The sequence below is a fragment of the Phocoena sinus genome, chromosome 14 (assembly GCF_008692025.1).
Source record: "Phocoena sinus isolate mPhoSin1 chromosome 14, mPhoSin1.pri, whole genome shotgun sequence".
NCBI classification, from domain to species: Eukaryota; Metazoa; Chordata; class Mammalia; order Artiodactyla; family Phocoenidae; genus Phocoena; species Phocoena sinus.
This window is the reverse complement of record NC_045776.1, coordinates 36,136,765-36,159,488: the sequence shown is the minus strand read 5'-3', so window position 1 is coordinate 36,159,488 and position 22,724 is coordinate 36,136,765.

The following is a 22,724-nucleotide window of genomic DNA, read 5'->3' as shown; positions in this document are numbered from 1 at the left end:
GATGCACAGAAAACTCAAGGTTGTCATAGCTAGGGGAATCTAAATTAAAACCACAAAGAGATAACACTACACACCCACCAAATAAAATTAAAATAACATCAAAAACTGACAGCAGGGGCTTCCCTGGTGGTGCAGTCGTTGGTAATCCATCTGCTAATGCAGGGCACATGGGTTCGAGCCATGGTCTGGGAGGATCCCACATGCTGCAGAGCAACTGGGCCCGTGAGACAGAACTACTGAGCCTGCACATCTGGAGCCTGTGCTCCGCAACAGGAGAGGCCGCAATAGTGAGAGGCCCATGCACCACAATGAAAAGTGGCCCCCACTTGCCACAACTAGAGAAAGCCCTCGCACAGAAACAAAGACCCAACACAGCCAAAAATAAATAAATAAACAAAGTGGCCCAGTAACTGCTCTTAATTGCACTGGCTAGAAAAGAGATGGAAAATAAAACCAATCAAATTAAAAAAAAAAAAAAAACTGACAGCAAAGCCTATATCAGCTATTGTCATATTGATAACTATGTGGAGGTACTGGAACTTTCATGCACTGCTGGCAGGAATGTTAAATGGTACAATATTTTTTTCCTAAGAGAAAACAAAACATAAGTCCACACAAAGATTTCTACATATATGTCCATAGCAGCCATATTTCTTAATAGCCACAACTGGAGATAACTCATTGTCCATCAGCAGGTAAATGGATAGACAATTTATGCCATATGCATGCAATGGAATACTACTCAGCAATGAAAATTAATCAACTATTGATACATATAATGACGTGGCTGAGTCTCAAAATAATTATACTGAGTAAAAGAAACTAGATAAATATATATGTATTTTATGATTCCATTTATATAAAATTCTAGAAGATGAAAAATATATCAGTGACTGCCTGTGAAAGGGGGAGCAGGCTGAGAGTGGGGAGGGGTATGAGGAAAGGATTACAAAGAAGGATGATAGCTGTGATTATTATCTTGATTGTGATGATAGTTTCATAGATGTATACATACATCAAAACTCAGCAGATTGTTCATTCTAAATAAGTAAAATTTATTTTAGGCAAATAAAGTAAAATAACTACATAATACTGCAAAAACAAGATGAACAAAGCTAAAACTCAGCTTCTCTCCTCCACGTTTCATAAATTAGTATTCATCTCTTGTACTTGTATCTCATTTACTGTTACTATCTACCACTCACCTAATGAAGAATTTGACATCATCTTGGACACCCTTTTAGTATAACCCCCATTGTTCACTGAACAATGTTCACTGAATCTGCCAAGTGTACCTTCCAAAATCAGTCTAAAATCTCTTATCCTCTTTATCCCTATACATACTAATTTGGTGGAGATCTCCAAGGGGTGAGAAAATGTCACTTCCTGGGCCAAATCTGCCTGCCAACCATTCTTGTACAGCCCATAAGCTAAAACTAGTTTTAATATTTTAAATGGTAGAAAAAAACTAAAAGGATAATATTTCATGTCACATGGAAATGACATAAAGTTCAACTTTCGGTGTTCATATAGTTTCATTAAAGCATAGTCATGATGATTCATTACATATTGCATATAACTATTTTTTGTGCTACCCCAAAATCAGAGTTGAGTAAAGACAGTGAAAAATATTATCTGGTTCTTTACAGAAAAAAGCTTGCTGATCCCTGTCTGAGACCATCTTTGCTGTTGGTTACTGTAATGATCTCATATTAGCCTTGTATGCAATTTCTTCTCAACTTAATCATCTCCATGGTTTCTAGAGGAATATTTTTAAAATATGGACTTGTTAAATATCACTCTCATTCTGTTAAATATTAACATAATAAGGTTTAGTTTTCTCATCATAGTATACAGAACCTTTCACAAACTTTTCTTCTTCAAAACCAGCTATCTTACCAACGCTGTTTGTACTACCTTCATACTAAAATTTTCAGAATTCTCCATACACCCATTGCTCTAGTATAACTCTTTGCCTTTGTGGGTTCATCTCATATGTCATCTGACAAACAGGTATTCATGACTCATACTTAATATCATACATGTGGAGGCTAACATAACACTTAGCCCCTTTCTAACTAGTAATATATTTTCCTTCATTTTTTGTCCTATACCATTTTGCACATATTTTAATGTAGAAATTACTGCATTGAATTACGTATTTATATGCTAGAGTCTTCTTAAAGTAGTAACTTTGCTTTAAGTAGCTTTCTGTTACCTAAATAATGTCAATATGTGCTTACTAAATTCTCATATAAATAAAATAAAGATATAAAGAAAGATGGTAGAAAAGACAGTAATGTGAGAAGGAAGAGAAATAGGATGGCTAACAGGAAGAAAGTAAAGAAGTTAGGAATGAAAAGAGGAAGAAAACAAAAAGAAAGAAGATGTAAAGGAATAAAGAGGAAACAAAAGTACAGAAAGGAGGATGAAAAGAAAGGAAGGAAGAGTTGAAAAAGAAATATTAGGAAGGAAGAAACAAAGAAAAAGAAGAAAGAAAAGGAAAGTGAGAGGAACAGAGAAGAAGAAGAAAGGAAGAAAAAAGTTTTAAAAACAAGAGGAAGGAAAAAAGGCAATAAAAAGGAATAAAATAAACGTGAGAAGAGAAGAGATATAGAAGGGGCAAAGGGAAAATAGAAGAAAAGACAAGAGGGATGAAAGAAGGAGATAAAAGCAGAAAATAATCGAGGAATGTAGAAAGACATGACAAGAAAAATGATAGGAAGGAAGGAAGGAAGGAAGGAGATGATGAGAGTTAGGAAAGGAAGAAGAATTAGTTCAAATTCAGGACACCAATAATGAAGTTCTACTTAACAGAAACCTTGGGATAGGTTTAATAATATGTATACTTTTACAAATTTAAATGTCCTGAAAGCCTTCTAAGAGCGATGTCCTAGTCTACTTATGGGGTTATATTAGAGAAGACTTCAATATCCTCTTTCATAAATACCTATAGATGGAATTGGAATGGAATTCTAGGATATAGTAACCTTGACTTGACTCTTTGTTGTGGTCTCCATGCTCCAATGAGGAACTTTATTAGCATATATAATGAAGAACATCATTGATTCTTCCTTAGAGTCTTTAGTTAATATGTCTGACATTAAAGATCACATATAGAAATCTGTCACTTTTCAGAGTTCTCTACAGACACGGAAGCAGATGTTGGTCTCAGTCACCACAGTACAGAGAGAGGATCTTAAAACATATATATAGGAGAATAGCTCATTAAAGTAAACTCAAATAGTAAGGATATACTGTATGGGGAAGACATTTCAGCAAGTTCTCACCATGCCAAGTTCTGCTCTCTCCCAGAAGAGAGGGAGTTTCTGATAAGATTAAGTGACATATACTTCTGAGAGGGAGTCTTCCAGCCTTAACAGGTGGAGACTTAATTCTTTCTCTGCCTCTCTTTCTCTCTCTCTCTTCTTTGATATCAAATGGAAAATTGAGCTGCTTGATTTAGAACACTTCTTGGGGTCTGGCCACTTCTTTTCTTTTCCTGATCACAGGGGTTTGGGTCAATTTGTCAATTAGGATCAGGGACAGTGATTAAAGTGAATAATAAAGACTAAAAATAAGAGTGAGTTTAAACAAGATATAGTTTATTTTTTCTCTCGCATAAAATTTAATGTTTTCAGTTGAAGGAGGGTACAGTATCTCTCTTCCACAACATCCTCAAGGGTCTAAGTTCTTCCAGTTTGCTGTTTGACCTCCCTATCGTGTGACCTCATGGTTCAAGATGGCAGCTTGATCTCCTAGAATCATCCTCATTTCATTCAGCAGCGTTAAGGCAGTAAACACAGAAGGAGCAATAGTCATGCACAACCGTTTCTTCACTTCAGTTCTCAGAAGTTTAACAAGGCAAATATGCATATAACTCCTTAGTACATGATTATATATAGCTGCAAGGTTGCAAAATATAGTCTTTATTTAGGTGGCTATGACATGAATACAAAAATAGGGACTGTATAACTATAAAAGAATTGAAGGAAAATGTTTGGGGAATAATTAACAGTTAGTGGGTATAAACAACAGTATTCTTCTTGGCTAGTATTCTCGAGTGTACTGATCTCAAATTAATTTTGCCTCAGTTTTGGGGGGTGTAAGAAATGTGAGGTGGAAAAGATCCACCTTAGTCCTTAAATCTAAATCTCGAGCTCCAGACCAGCCTTCTTCCATAGAGACCAGTGCTTGGGACAATATTCTTATTCCCTTTCTTCTGAGCCTCGAATGTTCAGCTCATTCCTCAGGAAACCCTACTGGAGGATGGTGATTGAAAAATCAGGATATAGGCATTTCTGGGCCTCAAATAATAATATCATCAGAAAAACCATAAAACTTACACTTTAATTCCTAGTATGTGCTACACAGCTGGAGACCTAACTATCGCTAAATCAGAGTTCACTGCTTTGGCTTTCAAGTTTTCATTTAGGATCATAAGTCTTCTATACATTCAACATCAATCAGCTGATAAACTATAAAATAGTTACCTACTTACAACACATATTATTATAGATTTAAATTTTTTCTTTTGGACAAAATGATGCCTGGTATCATTGAAAAACATGATGCTCCTTGTGCATGAAAATAATAGAATGTATGGGTTCGAAGTGGTTCTTGCTGAAGGAGGAGACATCTTTAAATCATATAAACACATGTCATTATATGCTGAGATGTCTGAAAAGAAAAAACCTGAGCGTCACTTTGCTCAGAAATTTGATGTGGAGTTTGAACATGTGGAATTGGCATTGAAGTCTCACAACTGCCTTCATGTTTGCAATGGTTCATGTTCTGATATCTTTCTGGTATAGTACAGCACAGAAGGGGAACTGTGGAAACCCAGAATATCATAACAGATGCAACAATGCCAAACTAATATATTATGATATTGGCAGAAGAGTTTATAAATTATTTTATTCCTTACTCCCACCTAGTTAAATTTAAGTATATGTCACAAATTATTCTCCCAGTTCTTATGAAGATTGCTTTGTCTGGGAAAACTATCAATATTTTAGACTCATAGTTTATCATCAGATGAAACCTTAGCAGCTATCAAGCCCTATTATTATTTTTCCTAGCTGTTTTTGCCTTGAAGTTTGTAAATGTAATTAACTCACATGTTTGTCCCCCCCAATTCCAAGATAACAAGTTTATAAAGGAAGCAGCGAGAACAGAGCCTGAAATTTTGTGCTGCTCCATAAATGTATCCCTTAGAAGATTGAAAGAATGACCTAAAAAATGTCTCAGCAATATGCCCAAGAAGGTTGCAGAAAGGGCTCATGGTAAAATTCAGCTTATATTTGGTTTTAACTGCTTTGCTTCCACCTCTGCCCATCCTTGGGTTAATGCAGTTCTAAGACATTTCACAGTCTCTACCATTCAATTTTGAAGGGACTTTAATCCCTGTTTATCTTTCAAAATGTTATGTCCAGGACTGAACACAGTATACTGGGCATAGCTGGACCTAAAAGGAAGTGTTTGGCTCTATGTTTGTCTCCCAAAAGAAAATATAAAATCACTATTTCACCCCCTGCCTCAGAATCATTATATTGCCTGAGTGATCTTGACTCATCTCGAATGAATAAACAACTCAGCACAAACTCACATCTGCCTGAAAAGGACATCTTATGTATGGTGATTCCTAAGGTCCATAGTGATGGTATTTGGAGGATTTAAAAATGAATGTTTAACCTCAAAGAGCTTGGGGAATGCCATAGTGGTTGCATTTTTCAAGAATGCATGTTTCCTAGCTGATCTGTTTTGCCTGTTCCAAGGAATTGTTTCAGCAGTGTAAGAGGGGCTTTTCAACTCTGATAAAAAAAAAAATTAACAATATAAGATAAGCCTTCCAGAGTCATTGTCATGTTCAATCTAGCCCAGAACTGTTTATAAATGGATGCAATCAGCTTTTGCAACTTGTCCTCCAGATATCAGCATAAACTGATTAGGGCCAAAACCTCTGAAGGAGCATCTTCCATTATCAACGTAGAGTAGCTAACATGACTGAATTTTTGTAAATCTTTCTAGAAACTAAATGTATTTTTCTTTGCTTCCCCATCCCCAGGGTAGGAGTTTAGTGTACGCTGAGTTTTTAACATAGATCTTCCCGTGATTTAACAACAAAAAAAACCTACCTCTTTCACATTTCAACAGTTCCTCTAAGACACAGTATGGGAGATATTTTGAGCAAGCCTGTGATTACTCTTCTGTCCCTTTCTGGATATTTTACATTTGAATTTTACATTCTATTCCTTTTCCACTTTTGATTCTCACCCTTTGTCTTTTTTTTTTTTTTTTGTCCCTCTCTGTCTTTATTTCATTCTATCCAAAGGACACTGCACATAATACTACTGGAGCAAACATACAAGTTCTAATCCAGTGCATACACCTGCCCATTTGCAGATTAAAGAAGTTCCCTGGACCTCAGTGGTGTCAAGCTTCGCAGGCTCCCCCAGGATGTGAGAAGTGAAACGTTTGCTTTATGGCTTCCTGACTCAGGACCATGGAGAGCTCCCAACTGCTCTAAACCTCCTCTCCTGGTTAAATGAAATTGGGGTTGGACTCACTTCAAGACTTGACAACTTCCTCACCTATGACCAAATATAATTTGTGATATTAAAAACCATGCTCTATGGAACCCTGATAATGATAATTTGAAAAATAAAAATCTTTGACAGTTTTCTCCTTTGTCCTTGTGGTTATTTGCAACCTCTAAGACTTTTGAATGTACCAGATGGATCTATTTTCTTATTTTTTAATAAGTGTACTCTGAGTTCTTCCCCTCTCATACTTTTTTTAATCAGAATTTACTCCTCAAGAATGCTTAATTCACTCTCCTATGGAACATTTCTTGTCTTTCTCTGTATCATCACACCAGGGTAGAGGGCATATTTCAGAGGGGATGCATTTTAAAAGATATTTTTCCCCAACCTCTAACACCAGAGCTTCTGATATTCCCATGAGTACACGCCCATGCTCGTCTTGAAACTTCACTGGTCTTATTTAAGAATTAATGCTACTTAAAAACCACAAAATACTAAGATATTAGGGAGTAATAGAGAACCTCTATTTTTTAATTTTTTTTTCTTTCTATACATTGCTGTGATGAAATAAGAAGTGGCTTTAAATTTTGTAGTTCACAAACCCTTAATTATTTTTAAGATCCACTTACGAATTAGAGGCTCTGTTATAAATGGACCCTTTCCATTAGTGTACAAGTTTAGAAAGACTTTCAGGAGGCCAAGAAAAAAAAATCCTCATTTCTATTAAGCAGTGATAAACAAGGACTCAGGATTGATTTGATCATAATTTGGGAGGTGTTTCTGAGGAATGTATGTTTCTGTATTTATTTGTGTACTTTTATTCTGGCCTCAGCTAAAAGACACATCTTCTAACTTAATTCCTAGAAGGAAAGGATTGTCACACTAAAAGGCACCTTAGAGTTAATTTCACCAGTGATGAGTCTGAGACCCCAAAGATCTTCCCCAAGTCACATGACATTGTAACCTGGTCTCCTTCCTCCAGACTCCTGTACCTCCATTCTGCACCATCACCTTCCTGCCCTGGAGAAAGCGACCTGTAGAGGAAAGGAGTGTCATTTTCATGTGAATTCAGCTAATTCCCTGCTTTTAGGCTACCTTCATTTTGTTAAGAAGGCAGAGCGAGTAAGCAAAGAGTTATCTCAGTATTTCAGGAGCTTATACAAAATTTAGGGTCAAGTGTAGTTATAAAAATGGATTAACATTTGAGAACTTTCTTATGCAAACCTTTTCTGTTTTTGCAGCACTTGCCTGATGACAGCAGCAGAAAAAATGAGTTTTGCTTTGTGGTGGTGTGTTCCAGCCTAGCAAAAGGTCTTATGCCTCAAAAGTGCACAAACTAGATCTGTACTTGGCATTTTTCACTGCCAGCAAAACCAGAAAAACAGCAGATCATGCTTGGGAGATGTCACTTGAAAGAGAAAAGGCACAATGGGTTTCATATTTTTCCATCAATATTTCCTTGGAAATGAAAGACGACTTTTTAGAGGCAGAGAATTTTTGTTTGTGTAGCTGTGAGGCTGCTTAGTGTAAAGTCACCAAAGTGTATGGCTTGGTACTTATTGGACATTTGGTCATTTCTCCCTAAGTCCCTTTGCTCTGTAATCATCTTTCCCCAACCCTAACCTAACCCATTCCACTCTGAACAGGTGCACAGCAGATTGAGGGGCTGAAGAAGGAGGACAGGCAGGCAGGATGGAGAATGTTGTTTCAGCAAATGGGGCAGAAAGAATCTGAGTACTGAGGCAGGGACCAGGATGTCCCACACACCTCTGTTCAGAGCAGGCAAATAAGGTGTCAGCCAACAGCAGCACCCCAGTACCTTGTTGGAGATGAAGTTGATAGGGGGGTTCTACTTATCTGCTTTACAGCAGAGAACAGGCAGTGCTGCTTGACTGGTGCAGGCAGGGGCGGGCCTGTGTGTGGTACAAAATTAAATGTTGCATAGTTGATTCAGATGTTTGCATACATGTGAGTTTTCACCTAGACTACAAGGTGCTTTCTTCATGAACTTGTTTTTATACATTTAAATGTCATTCAATACATAAGAAAACACCTTTGTTAAAGAAAAAGTTTTAAAGTATTTTCCTTAGTATATTACATGAAATATGTTGTATTATGCAATGAGATGGACACATGATTTTAATCTCTATGTAGGCACAATTGGATAGAAACAAAAACTTGATTAACAAATACATGTCTAAGCAATTTTTATTTAAAAGAAATATACCATTTATTTTGGATTATTTCACAATTAAAATATCTTGGTAATTAAAGTGTCTTGTTATAAACTGAGAATAGAATAATAAGGGAGACACAGCCAAGGAAAATTGAAATAAATAGCAGTTTATAGAACTTATGGGCCATGGACCAACAACACTGACATCATTTGGGAACTTGTTAGAATCTTTGGCCCCATCTCAGGCTCACTGAATAGGAATCTGCATTTTAATAAGCTTCCACATGATTCACACACATATTAAAACTTGAAAAGTACTTTGTTTAAATGACCGAATGAACCAAAGAAGAGCTGAAATGATAAAGTTACCTTATCTTTTTAATAAGATGGTTTTATCATGACTCAGTTCTAACTGGATCATGTCCCTGATGTCAGAGAGCTGTGTACAGCTCTCCCTTGGATACCGTGTAAAGAACAGGCAATCTCACTGGGAACTGAGGTAGTGATCACTTTGGGGAGGAATTGTTTGAAAGACTGTCTATAACAACATGATATATCAACAGTCACAGTATCAAAAAAAAAAAGAAAAAAGAAAAAAAAAAGGATTCTAGACAGGTGACCAGTAGTACTAAGCAAACCACAGGCTCAGATGGAGGGCCCAAAACTGAAGTAAGTGTTATTGTTGAAGAGTTAATAATTCAGGAGCATCATAGAATTGGCATGAAGTCAAGTCTACTTCACTATCCACAGCTTTGAAACCCAGACACAAGATGAGATATTCACTGGGAAAGTAGTGGCTCTAAAACAAGACCAAGAAGAACCAAAATCACCAGACAGTTGCCTTAATCTCAACTATGAAAGCTATGCTGTAGTTAATAGGATAATAAGCAATATTTGTGATTTGGGTCAACAAATAATATTGTCTAGTTTTGAGAATAGGGTTGACTCTAAAGACTATGTTGTAAATTCTGTGGTAGAAAATTAGAATGGAGATCAAATTGTTTATTCCAAGATGAGAATTTTGAGGTAGAATTCATTACAGTAAAAGTTTACATAGTAAACCATGGGTAAGTCTCAGAGTCTATACCAAAGACAACAGGAACACAAACAAACAAAGCAAAATGTCAAGGTTGTGGTGAACAGAAGGGTAGAAAGGAGTTGAGAACTCTTCCTGGATGGGGAAGTAGAAGTTGATGAGGCCAAGAATGAGCTGAGAGAGGAAAGTTTATAGGATTATAGGAAGGCAACTGGGCCATTCTAAGGAGAGAAAGAGGGAGAGAGAGAGAGATTTATTATAGGATTTGGCTCATGTGGTTATGGAGGTCTAGATATTCCACAATCTGCAATCTGGAGTGCCGGAAAATCCAATAGTATAATTCAGTCCGAGTCCAAAAGCCCAAGAACCAAGAGCTCCAAGATCTAAGGGCAGGAAAAATGGGCATCCCAGCTCCAGAAAAGGGAGAGAATAGACCCTTCATCTGCCTTTTTGTTTCATTTGGGTTCTCAACAGATTGGATGTTGCACCTCCACATTGATGAAGGCAGATCTCTTTACTCAGTCTACTGAATCAAATGCTAATCTCTTCCTTCACAGACAAACCCAGAAAATGTTTTATCAGCTATCTGGGCATCCTTTAGTCCAATCAAGTTGACATTTAAATTAACCATCACAGACCACTTGAACACAATGTACAACTTTGATTTTTCAGACTGTATTCACAGACATCTAGAAATCCATGGGATAATCACCATGACCAGAGGGGTAAGCCAAGCAGGTGGGTTTCTGCTTAATCTTCCTTCCTCGTGATCTTACAATAATTCCTGCTCCTAGTGCTAGAAAACCTCTAATCTTCTCTAATTACCACCTTGTTTGAAGATAAGGAGACTGTGGTTCATGTCTGACAGTTCCTTAGTGTCAGAGGTAAGCCTGATGTGTTTCTTCCCTTTATGCAGTGCTCTCTACACTTCACTCTACTGTCTGCTGGAGTTGGCACCTATTGGGAATGCCTAGGACAGCACCACTTATGCAAGTTATTTTTGAGAGTTATATATTCTCATGCAGACAACTCAAGTGTTGCAAACTTACTGGTTCTTATGTTGACCCAGTCCTCTGACCCATGCCACCACAACTCTGGGGGCATGGCTGCTGGGTTGGCCTCCTCAGGCCAGGATCTAAACACCAGTTCTCTCTGGGATATAGGCTGACTTCGAAATTAACTTATTCTGTACTTTTCAGGATCTCTACCCAACAAAAAACACCCAATGACAAGTCAAAATAGAGCCTGGTGGCATTGAAGGGAATGTGTCCACAGAATTAAAAATTCTGTCATTGAGGCATCATATTTTGCTTCTTAACATCTTAGGTCTCTATGGGGTCTTCAAAGACAATAGCTCTGTATTCCATAGTGACTAGAATGACTTAGAGGCTAAAACACAGTTGTAAAGGAATAGAAGGGGTATGTGCAGGGAATGAGTAAAAGAAAGAGTAAGATGAAGTTGAAGACATGGGAATTAACTTCACAGGAAGGTTGTTATTGCCCCCTTTAGCAGCTAAAATTCACATACAGGCACATCTTAAGTAATGTGTCGAGCTGTCCGAAAGATAATTTGAATCCTGTCAAGGCAAACAAGAATATGTTCACAAATTCAAGAGCAATATATATGCAATTTGCACAACATCAATTTATTTGGTTGTTTTTGGATGGAGCCATCACCATCAATTAAGTTAGTGACTCTTTGATTCAAATTACTTTTTGACATGTAGTCAACTAAATGGCTCACACGGCATTATTTTCTGCAGGGTTCCCTAGTCAGCCATATAGTAAATGTAAACAGGTGGGAAGGCAGAACAGCACTGCTGTAGAAGCAGCCTCCTCCCCACTTCAGCAGAGAGAATAATAACATGAAGAAATATGGAGGCATTATTAGATGGCTTGGAATAAGGCTCCTGAAAAAAGAGATTTGCATATTTATTATAGCTTGCTACTGATTCAATATGTCTCTACTTGAGGTTGTCTCTTAACCCCACATTGGGCTGTGATAACAGGTATCAGAGGTGAAACAAATGTAAGGCTGCCTCTCGGATCATAGAAGGAGAGTATGCCATGGTATGAGCTTGACTTGGTAGGAGAGTTGATGGACAGCAGTGATATTACTGACAATATCACTGAAACAATGCTTCAGGGAGTCAACATGTATTTAGAGTCCTGGAGATTAGAGAGGATTATTTCAGAGGATAAAGATAATGTTCAATAAAGAAATGTACTAAATGAGAGATTGACCTGTATCATGACTTTCATTGTCAGTATCAACACTGACATCACAATCAAGGCCAATGCCATTCATATTCAGGATAGGTCTAGCCAAGGACTCCAAAAAACTGAACAAATTCTCAGGTATTCGGAATTACTCGGTCCCATGCTTAGATGTCTCCACATTGAGGCTAAGGGCAGGGACTCCATGTATTTTGTTCATAGCACATTCCCAGATCCTATAACACGTCTGACACGTGGTAGGTAAAAAAAGTATAAAAACAAAACTCTGTTGGATAATGTATGAAAGAATCAAAGAATGAATCAACTTTATATCTGGTGACCAGCACAAAGGAAACCTAAATTTTGGTCATTCTGGTTTTGCATTAACAAGCTGTATGACCTTCAGCATCACTTCATTTCTGTGAGGTTCTCTTGTACCTCTCTATAAAATGGCATTATAACACAAACATTGACCACCTTGAGCCACTGGGAATATAACATCACAGAATCCATGTGAAAATAGCTTGACAATCTGGGAACACTGAACAAAGTAAATCGCTGTTTTTGTTTTATCATCACTTTCCACAGACATTTGTTCTTAAATAAGAACATTTCTAATGGGAGAAAGCAGCACAAATCCCTTAGTTGCCTACACCACAGTCCAATTTGATATTTCTTATGCAAAAGATAAAATGTTTCATGCTAAGATATACAATTCCAATACCTTTGTGTTTACTGGTTTATAAAACTCAGGAGCATAGAATCCCAAGTTTCCCTGGGTTTTTGCCAAGCACAGACTACAGATGGAAAGCTGAACATCACGCCTGTTATGCCAAACTTAAATCTGACCATAAATTGCCAGATAGTTTCAGTTCAAAGAAACACACAGTATTATATGTAAAGCAAATTACAGCTGAAAACCGGAAACCAGGGCAGGAAAAAACTGACAGGGAGGAAAATGTTTTCACAGGAAAAAGTACAAGGCAGTGTCCATTTTCAGCTCAATCTGAACGCTCATTTATGTTTTCTCATCTTTCCTCTTATACTAAAATAACTTTTATTCACTCACTTATTAAATAAACATTTACACAATGCCCCATAAGCCCAAGACCTGTGAAAGTCATAATTAAAAAGGCAGACTTATTGCTCTGTATCAGTTAGGGTTCTTTGGTCGCAAGCAAACAGAGAGAATAAGAAAGAAAGCCATTCAGCTAACTTACACAGAAAGAGAAGTTGCTGTTAGACTATAGGAAAGCTGTGGAATTTTCTAAAAGGCTATGAGGAAGCTCAAGACTTTAGAGAAGATACAGAATGCACTCAGAACAGATGGAATTCTGGAAGCATGGCAGTAGAAATTCTCTCCATTTGCACCCAGATCCAACTGTCGGATTGAACACATCACAACCATGGCCTCCATTTTTGTGACACTATATTTAAAAGGTAAGATCATGAGAAAGAGAGACTGATTGAAAGCTTCAACGTCTTCACCCCTTATCTGAAACTGGGCAATGAACAGAGGAGTCTGGTGGAAGGGGCCAGTAAGAATCCAGACTTTAAAGCAGAAAAGCAGCTATTGGATGGAAAGATGTGCTGAGCCCTCGTGAAAAAGCAGGAGGGTAATTCCTAAGGAGATGAATGTGCTGTCAGGACCAGGGAGGTGTCCAAGCAGTGAACGCACTACTCACTTTCACAGTTCCTGTGCCTAACTCAAACAAACGAGTCTCACCACACAGAGAGAGGCATGATCAAAGCACTACCAGAAACTTAAAATTTAGAGAGAGAATGGAGTGCCAGAGTTCAGAGAGAAGAGCAATTAAGGAAAGCTTTACTGTGAAGGGTGATAGTTAACATCAGAAAAATTTAGTCTCAGCATTGAAAATCATCCTTGTTTATTGTTCTCATTTTGCTGGTTTTGTGAGTTGTGACAATCTGTGAATATCATTTTACCACAGTAAAGAGCAACTCATTCCTAACCAGTCAGATGGAAAACAGGACCATGTCCTAGACAGTTCTTCCCATACTCATTCCCTTTGGTAGAGTCTAACATGCAACCAGGTGGTCTTAGACTGGAGGCACATGGGATGGTGGGGAACATTCATTTCAGTTTAATTTTGCTTTATGTTTCCCTAAACTTTAGGACGAATGTTACATACTTTCAGAGAATTTTAAAATTCAGAATGTTCATGTTGTACCAATAAAATTTGACATGTGAAGTAGAACTAGACTGGAAATGATGCCCTTTAAAGCCAGTTAAGTCAAATAATGCAGCTAAGGAGTCCACAAGAGTCCCTAAAAAAAATTCTGATACCATCCAAGATAAATCCAAAGTTTCTGAATGTGAAGACCCATTTACTCAACACATGTGTGGAGACAAGCTGCTAAATGCAAAGCCCCATGGGAGAAAAATGAAGAGGTACCATTGATACCATCTAGGGTCTCTCAACCTATGGGTAAAGAATCATGTGCTAAAGGTATTAATGAAAGTAGTAGTGTCTTCTGAAGGTTACTGGCCATCAACACAGACCACTGGGAATGGGAGAAAACCTAAAGTAAGTTCTTGAGTTTTGAATTTTTTTTCAGTCTCACTTCAGAGTACATGATAAGCTGACTGAACCATCTCTGTTTGAGGAAATGAGGCAAAGAGCAGTGTCAATTATATAATGGTTCAGAGAAGTGACATTATCAGGAGTCAGCCAGGTTTCACATGTAGCAAGGAGGTAGAAAGAGAATTTGCATGAAGAAATTGAAAACAAGTGGGTAAGGCATAGGTGTGGGAGATAGAAGAGGTGGGGAGAGGTAGACAAAACAGTGCATCTGAGAAGAGGCATCTGGGAGACGGTGAGTGCTAGATATTGTATATCCATCGTATCATTTAGTTCTCACAACAAGCATATAAGGTAAAACATGTTATTTTTACACTTTACAAATGAGAAAACTGAGACTCATATGTTTATTAATAAGTCCAAGCTCTCAGAGTGAATAAATAGTAGTACTTCCTCATTTGGGGCTACCTGGCATACTTTTTCATTCCACTATCACATTGCATTAAAGTTATTGATTCATTTTTCTCTCCTAAGACATGTGATCTGGAGGAAACTGTTTATGTTTTACTGTTATTCATTTATTTAGAATATAGTATAGCATTTTGTTTTTTCCAAAAACATGTTTTAATAATGCTCTAGGAGGCCTCTGAGTTTCCTTCCAAATTTGTCCTTATTCTAAAACTTCTGCCCTGCAATGTCTGTTTAACCATTTATAGTTGTCCTTACTCTCCTCAGTCTTACACACCACACCCAATCCATTATGGCCACTGGGACCTTCCAGTGTAAGTTACCACCATCTTTCTTCTGATTACTGGCCAACGCTTCCAAACTGTTCTCCCTTTTTCTCTGAGTCAAGTCTCAAGTCAACATCAAGAATTATCCAAATGAAATATAGCAGATCATGGCACCCCTCTGCTCAAAACCCTTCAGTGTCTCCTCAAGGCACTCAAGGTGAAAGTCTGTACAATGGCTTAGAAGGCCTGACACCATTTGCTCCCTTCCCAGCCTCTCTTTCTACTCTTTCCCTCACTTAGTCTACTCCAGGCACACCAGCCCACCTCTGTTCCTCAACACACCAGGCACAACCCTGCTCCATGGCATTGCACTGCCTCTTCCTTCTGCCTGGATTTCTCATCCCCAGGTATCCATGTATCTAACTCCTTACCTCCTTTGGACTTTGTTCACATCTCACCTTCTCAATGAAGCCTACCCTGAAGACTCTATTTAAAATTGTATCACATACCCTAGCCCTCCAAGAATCCTGTATCCTCCTTCCCTGGCTTTGAATCTTTGTTTTTTTGTTTGTTTGTTTGCACTTGCCACTTTCTCAAATACTACATAATTTATTTATTCAACATGTTTATTGTCATTAGATATTTCCCTTATGCTAAAAGGTGAGTGCCACCTAGGCAGGGATTTCCTTCTTTTTTTCTTTTTTTTTTTTTTTTCCTGATACAATCTAAGCGCTTAGATAATTTCTTGGTGCATATTAGGTGATCATAAATTTCAGATGAATGAATGAATAAGCGATTGTGTTCTTCCTTTGAAATAAATCTACAGCCTTGTAGATTCTGAAGAAGACTTCATAGACTCCTCATTCTCTACCTAAGTCCTCTGTCATAACCATTCTTCATATGATGTGGTTTTCAGGACCTCTTATCTGAAGAGTCATTCTAGATTTCCATAACCTTCTCAGAATGTGATTCTTCACCTTGAATACTCCATGTGTAACATAACCATTCCAGAACTCATCAGATCTTGGCTGATCTGCCTTAAATCAATCACAGGCTACACTAAGAACACTAAGATTAGAAATTTAAATTGTTAATAAATTTTTGAATCCACTGTGTATTAGTTCCACAAAATTACTACTGTGATTTTCAGAAGTAGTTTAATTGCCATTCAGATGCTGATTGAAGCCTATTTGCTATAAATATTTTACCTCCGACTTTATGATGAGGAAGACCTTGCTGTATAAATACCAATTCATGTATGGATACCAGTTCTCTCTGCTCCTCCTTGTAATGTGCTATGCTCATGCCTAGCATGCTTCAACAAAGCAGTATCTATATGAGGTTACAGGAGAGCCTGGTGGGGTCAGTGTATATATTTTAAGAATTATGAGGAGTGAAAGCCCTCAGGGAAATCCAGACACTGTCAAAGGAGCCACTCATCATCCAGACCTTTGGAGGTTGATGGCCAGTTTGCTTATGACAAGTGACTGACAGTCTGTGAAACTACAGGAAAGATATATACAGTACACATGGACACTGATTGATTAAATCAAATGGATGAGAAAGGGTATGATGTCTGAAAAAGCAAGGGTATGCAGTTCTACCCTCTCCACGAAGATGGCCTAGATTAAAATAAATGGTAGATGTGGAAATGATAAGTGATCTCACACTACTGGCATGAGGCTATGTGTCCCAGATGTAGATGAGATGAAAAGCTTTTTAATTTTTCCCCAGCTATGATGAACGAATCAAAGGAGAGACCTTTAATTAAAAAAGAAATGTAAATTGCCATTATAAGGACAGGGAACCAAATCTGGAGTCACTGAATCACAGTACACATGTGTTGTGAGAGAACAGTTTCCTTTACCTCTTGCTTTTAGTAAGCAAGGAAGACAGAAGTTATTCCAGACCTTGTTGAGGATAGAGCTAAATCTTACATATAAGAAAGAAACTAACAAACATCTAGAGTTGATTGATCATAATGTATTCAGATAAGAAATATCCCTCAGGGTATATGTGGGGAAATAGCATCTCAAGAAGTTAGCATGCTTCTTAAAAATCTGTGCAATAAATTAAGGCTCGTAAAATGTTTTCAACAATAGTCATAAAAACCTACTACTATGAAAAACCAGAAAGTATTGTATTTAATTTGAAGTTGTAAGGAATGATTGCTAACTATAGTCATCCTAATAGAATCCCGTGATTCAAAACCAGACAGCCAAAGACTGGAGGTGATGGAGTGCAAATACTAAGGTGCACTCTTGAGTATTTGAAAAGTTCAAAAGACATGTTAACTGTGTAGCTAGCAATAGAAGAAGGACAACTAACACTTGCAGAAATAAACTGAATAAAAATGAAATTCCATCAAAAAATTCTTCCATCCATCACGCTGCTTGATGTTTTAACACAATTGAAAATCATGTGATGTTGAAGAAGTTGACAATGAAGAGGATGGTTTCAATGGTAACACAGGTAGATTATGGTTACTAACTAAATATGTTTCTCTTTGATAGAAATTTGGTCACTTCTGGAGGAATCACAACATGAAATCATGGAATGACTAAATCTCTGTGGAAAAGAAAGAAAAGGACATGAAAGCTCATGTTTAACTGGGAATCCATTATCTTGCTCTATATATCTTTTTATCCAAATTATAATTCAAGATACACACTCAAAGCCCTACCTCTTCTGAAGCCTTTTCAATATTAACTATTGTGGTACATGTTCATAAGATAAGCTCACTTACACACATGCACACACACAACACATCCACACATATTAATGAGCATGCATATGCCTACTCCTTATATCTTTTCATCCCCATCATTCTATTTCCATTCATTTTTCATGCCCCATGCTGTATTCTTATGAGAGTTTCTGTTGAAGCTATTAAAACATAATTCTTTCTGAAAAAACCCTCCAGTGGTTTCTCATTTGACTCAGAGGAAGGCTCTTCCAGTGACTCATAAGACTCAATTCAATCTCTGCATTTACCAGTCTGCACCTCCCTTATCTTCCTGATCTCTTCCTGTCTCCTACTCTGTCCTTATTTGTATTTCTCAAACACCCCATACATGTCCTTGTCTCAGGGTCTCTGCCTGGAACACTCTTCTCCCAAATATTTACAGGTGTTCTTCTCTTCTTTAGGTATTTGCTCAAATGTCACCCTCTTGGTGAAAGCATCCCTGACAAACTAATTTAACATAATCTTACTCTCAACACTCCAGACCCTTCTTTCTTGCTTCATCTCTCTCTGCAGCACTTACTTAACATTCCATATGTTTTTTATATATAATCATATTTTATTTTCTGTTTATTCTCTTTGCTTATCTTTTCCTACCTGCTCCCTCTCCTTTGTGCTACTAGAATTCAGCTTCATATTGACAGACACTTGTCTACTATGTTGACTGCTATATCCCCAATGCCTAGATCAATGCATATTTATTGAGTTGGTTAGCCCCAGCCCCACTCACACACATACGCAAACACAGACACTCAACATTATGAGAAGGTGGTATAACCTGTTTTTTACGGACTAGGAAAGATGGCCTAGAAGATAAGTAACTGGCCTCAGCTCACAAAGGGAAAATTGAGATTGAATCCAGGGAAGTACAACTTAGAACTTGTACTTATACGTGTGCCAGCATACATGTTCTAGAATGTTTATAGTGACAGTATTTGTAAGAATGCCAAGCTGGTGACTCAAATATCTATCAACAGTAGAGTGGAAATATTCACACAATGGAATACTCTACAATAATGGCTTATTTTGAGGCAAAGGAGCCCGAGACCAAAAGTTCATATTGTGTGATTCAATTTATCATATATGTACATGTGTAAACTAAGAAACAAAGAAAAAGGTAAAGCTGATTCATTTTGTTAGGGACAGAATGGCACTCACTTTCCCTGGGGATGGTGGTAATGATAGAGAGCAAAAGGAACAGAGATGAGTTTCTGAGGTGCTGTTAATATTCTCTTTTTAGATCTGGGTAGAAGTTCATATATATGCTTATTCTGTAAAAATTTATTAATTTGTGCCCTTATGATATATGCAAAATACGATGTGTGTGTTTGTGACAAAAAGAATTCTAAGATGTCCCCCAAGATTCCAGGCTCCCTTTACATGTGCTTTGTATAATTATTTCCCTATAAATGCAGGTGGGACATGTGAATAAGATGAGACTCCTGTCAGCCCTCCCAATCATTCGATTGGGTTCAGTTACCTGACAAAGGTGATGGGGCAGTTATGCCTAAGATTATGTTTCTTTATATAAGACTATGTTATAGCAGATTTGAGAGGACAGATTCTCCTGCTGACTTTGAAGAAGTAGGTGCCATACTGTGAGAGAGCTGTATGCCTAGTTCTGAGGATGTTTTCTAGGAGCTGAGAGTGAGTCTTAGCCAAGAGTCAGTGTGAAAACAGAGACCTCAGTCCTACAGCTATTAGTAATTTAATCCTGCAACTACCTGAATGAATGATAATACTAGGAGCTCAAGCCTACAAGCATCAGGTACTAACACTGGGAAAGAAACATCACTGGTCTTGTCTCTCCTGCATTGGAATTCTTTGCATAAGATCCTTACAATTTGGATAGAATGAGTCACTTGAATATAAGAAGGTAAATGAAGCTGGCTTGGGGGAGAAAAAATAGGTATTCTTTTTAATAAGCAAAATTAGTATTTGATTTTATAATTTAAGACTTACTAAAAAATGTGACTTTTGTACTCAAAATTACTGAAAGTTAACACAGTAGTTATATATATGTGTGTATATATACATATATGTGTGTGTGTATGTATATACATATATATATTTGTTTTTTCATGAATATAATACTTCAATGACCCAATAAAATACTTTGGGAATTCTATGTAGTTAATGAGAGTCAGAATTAAATTTTGTATTAAGAAAGATGTTGTCCATTACAAACTTTATGGACCTAGTGAAAAATAAACTAGACCATTAATGTGAGCAAGCTGGACTTTATCCCATTGTTCAGAATCACAAAAACTTGGACTAGACCTGATAAGAGCCCCAAACAGAGCATGTGTCTGGTTTTAGAGAGAGATGATCCTGTATATTTCTGACCTATCAAGCTTAAGTTTTGGGTCTTCGACTGCATGTCGCCCTATATTAATTCTCTATCTATAAATTAACATTGCCAGAAGGTTATCTATGCACTTTCCCTTCTCTTCCATGTCTTTTCTCTTTGTTTCTTTTTCTCTCCCTTGCTTGTTCTTGCTCTCCTTTTCTCTTTCTTGTCATTCCTAGTAGAATAGGGGTGCTTCAGGGGAAGCTTCAAAATGTGGGGCCCTTTTCTGTGTCATCCTCTATGGAAAGAACAGTACTGATAAGACCTGACAAATTACTATCTGTGGAATGGACAAAGGAAGGGATGAATAAACAAACGTGTGAAAGACCTATATATCCCCTGCTAACAAGACTTGGGCCTGTTTTGAGGGGCAGCAGCTCCATCTAATTCTGCCCTTCTGTTCAGATTCTGGGTAGCTGATGGGTCTTCTCTCTTTGTTGCTTTACCTCAGCCCCCCCGGTGACAGTGATGGAGTTGACAAGATGTCAGCTGACCCTTATTGATTATGCATGATCTCATTAGTAAAACATCGGCCCAGTGTGTCCTAATCATTGCTGGAAAAGACTGTGATATATGAGGACCAGCACTTTGTCACTTGAGTTTAGGCAAATGGGAAGACCGCTTAGTACTTGTGGTGCCCAAACCACACAACCCCTCTTGCTATGGGAAGGTGGCTAGAAGTGCAGAGCGCACAGAAGCTATGTGGGTCAGACAAGTCACTGAGAGCCCATCCTGGCTACGAAGCTAGTTATTTATTTATGTTTTGTTTGCTAAAAATGCATCTGCTCTGGCAACCCTGGGACACTTGTCCCAGTAAATAACTAAATCAGAAATGGGGCAGAGAGAAGCATGATTGGACCAAAGCTGCTGAGATCCTTGAGGTATGAGACTTTTATTCCCTTCGGTAGAAGGGACATGGTCTAACGTGCCCCTCACCTGCCCCCCGCCCCGTCCCTAAGAAAGTCAGCCTTGCCACAAGGGGCTGGAGAGATAAAACACTTCACACATGAGAATGCTAGGTCCGAAGGAACAGGAGCAGAATAGAGCTCTGTGACTGACCAGCTCAGGGCCACTGCCAGCACCAATGGCACCACTGTGTGAATTACAAAAAGAAAACCCTCTTCCTCCATGTGGAGGATCTGTCAAAAGGTACCACCTTTTTGCATTGCACAAACTGTGCAACCCTGTTCCTGAGTTCTGAGCAGAGTGTGACTGACCCAGTCTTATCCTGGGGAATTTGAGTCATGGACAGGCCATCCAAATGAACAGGCTGGCTTGCTGAACCAATGGGGATGGTGACTATGGAAGCACAGTATCTTGAAACTGTGGGACATTTCATCCAGAAGGTAACACTTGGTGCCATGCCTGCAGAGTGAGGGACAGAGTCTTAGAGAAAGCAAGTGCTATAATCGGCCCATTTAAGTTACTGAAAGAGGAATAGGGTGACCTGAACAAATTCACCCCCAAAATGTTTGGCTAGACTAAAGAAAAAACATAGTTTGTGTCTAGAAATTGGTGGCTCTCCCACTCCAAGCACGATCACTTACTGGTAGTAACAAAAAAAACATTCCTCCCTGTTTCAGTCATCCTCTTTATTAGTCCTTTCCCTTGACTGAGCCAGTCAGGGAAGAATCATCAGTAAATATTGCTTATTAAATGCTTGGGTCAGGTTATCTGCCTGTCAAGCAGAGGGAGTGGGCGTGCACTGGGGCCACGGCTGCTGAGCGAATGTTCTTAGCCTCCCTGCACACACCTCAGCAGCACCCAGCCTTTAATAAGCATTGTGTGCACTGCCCCTTTTAAAATGATTGAAGTATGGCTTTTTATGACTCTGTAAAAGCCTTTATTAATTTTGGGAAGCTGCTGCATCTTCTGATCCTGTCCAGTTTCTGCTGGGAGGTAAAATTATTCATACAGCTTCCAATTGACTATGTTGATTGTGTTCTGAAAAGAACTAGAGGACTCGTTATTTTCCAAGCAGTCTTTGAGAGGAGGTTGTATGGGGAGGCAAGAAGGGTATGGGTATCCTGAAGGGCATCACACCGAGGGTTTCATGGGTAGGCAAGGGAGGATACCTCATGGTGGTCAGTGGAATTGTTGGAACAACGTAACTCAAGGGAAAGGGACAATGGACTTTAACAGTGTCCTCTGGAGACGTGTCCACATGTGTGTTCATGAGCACTTGTGTGTCTTAATTATTCCACTGTGGTTTTCTGCTAATGATTCTGAATATAAGAATAAAATATTGTTTTTATAGAGCTCTTTCTAGCTTTCTAGTGTGTTTTCAAACATACTATCTCATTTTTATTTTGAACCCCCTATAATTGTACCAGCTGCTGAAACAGCTATTTTAACGTTAATTTCATGGTTGTGAGGTTGT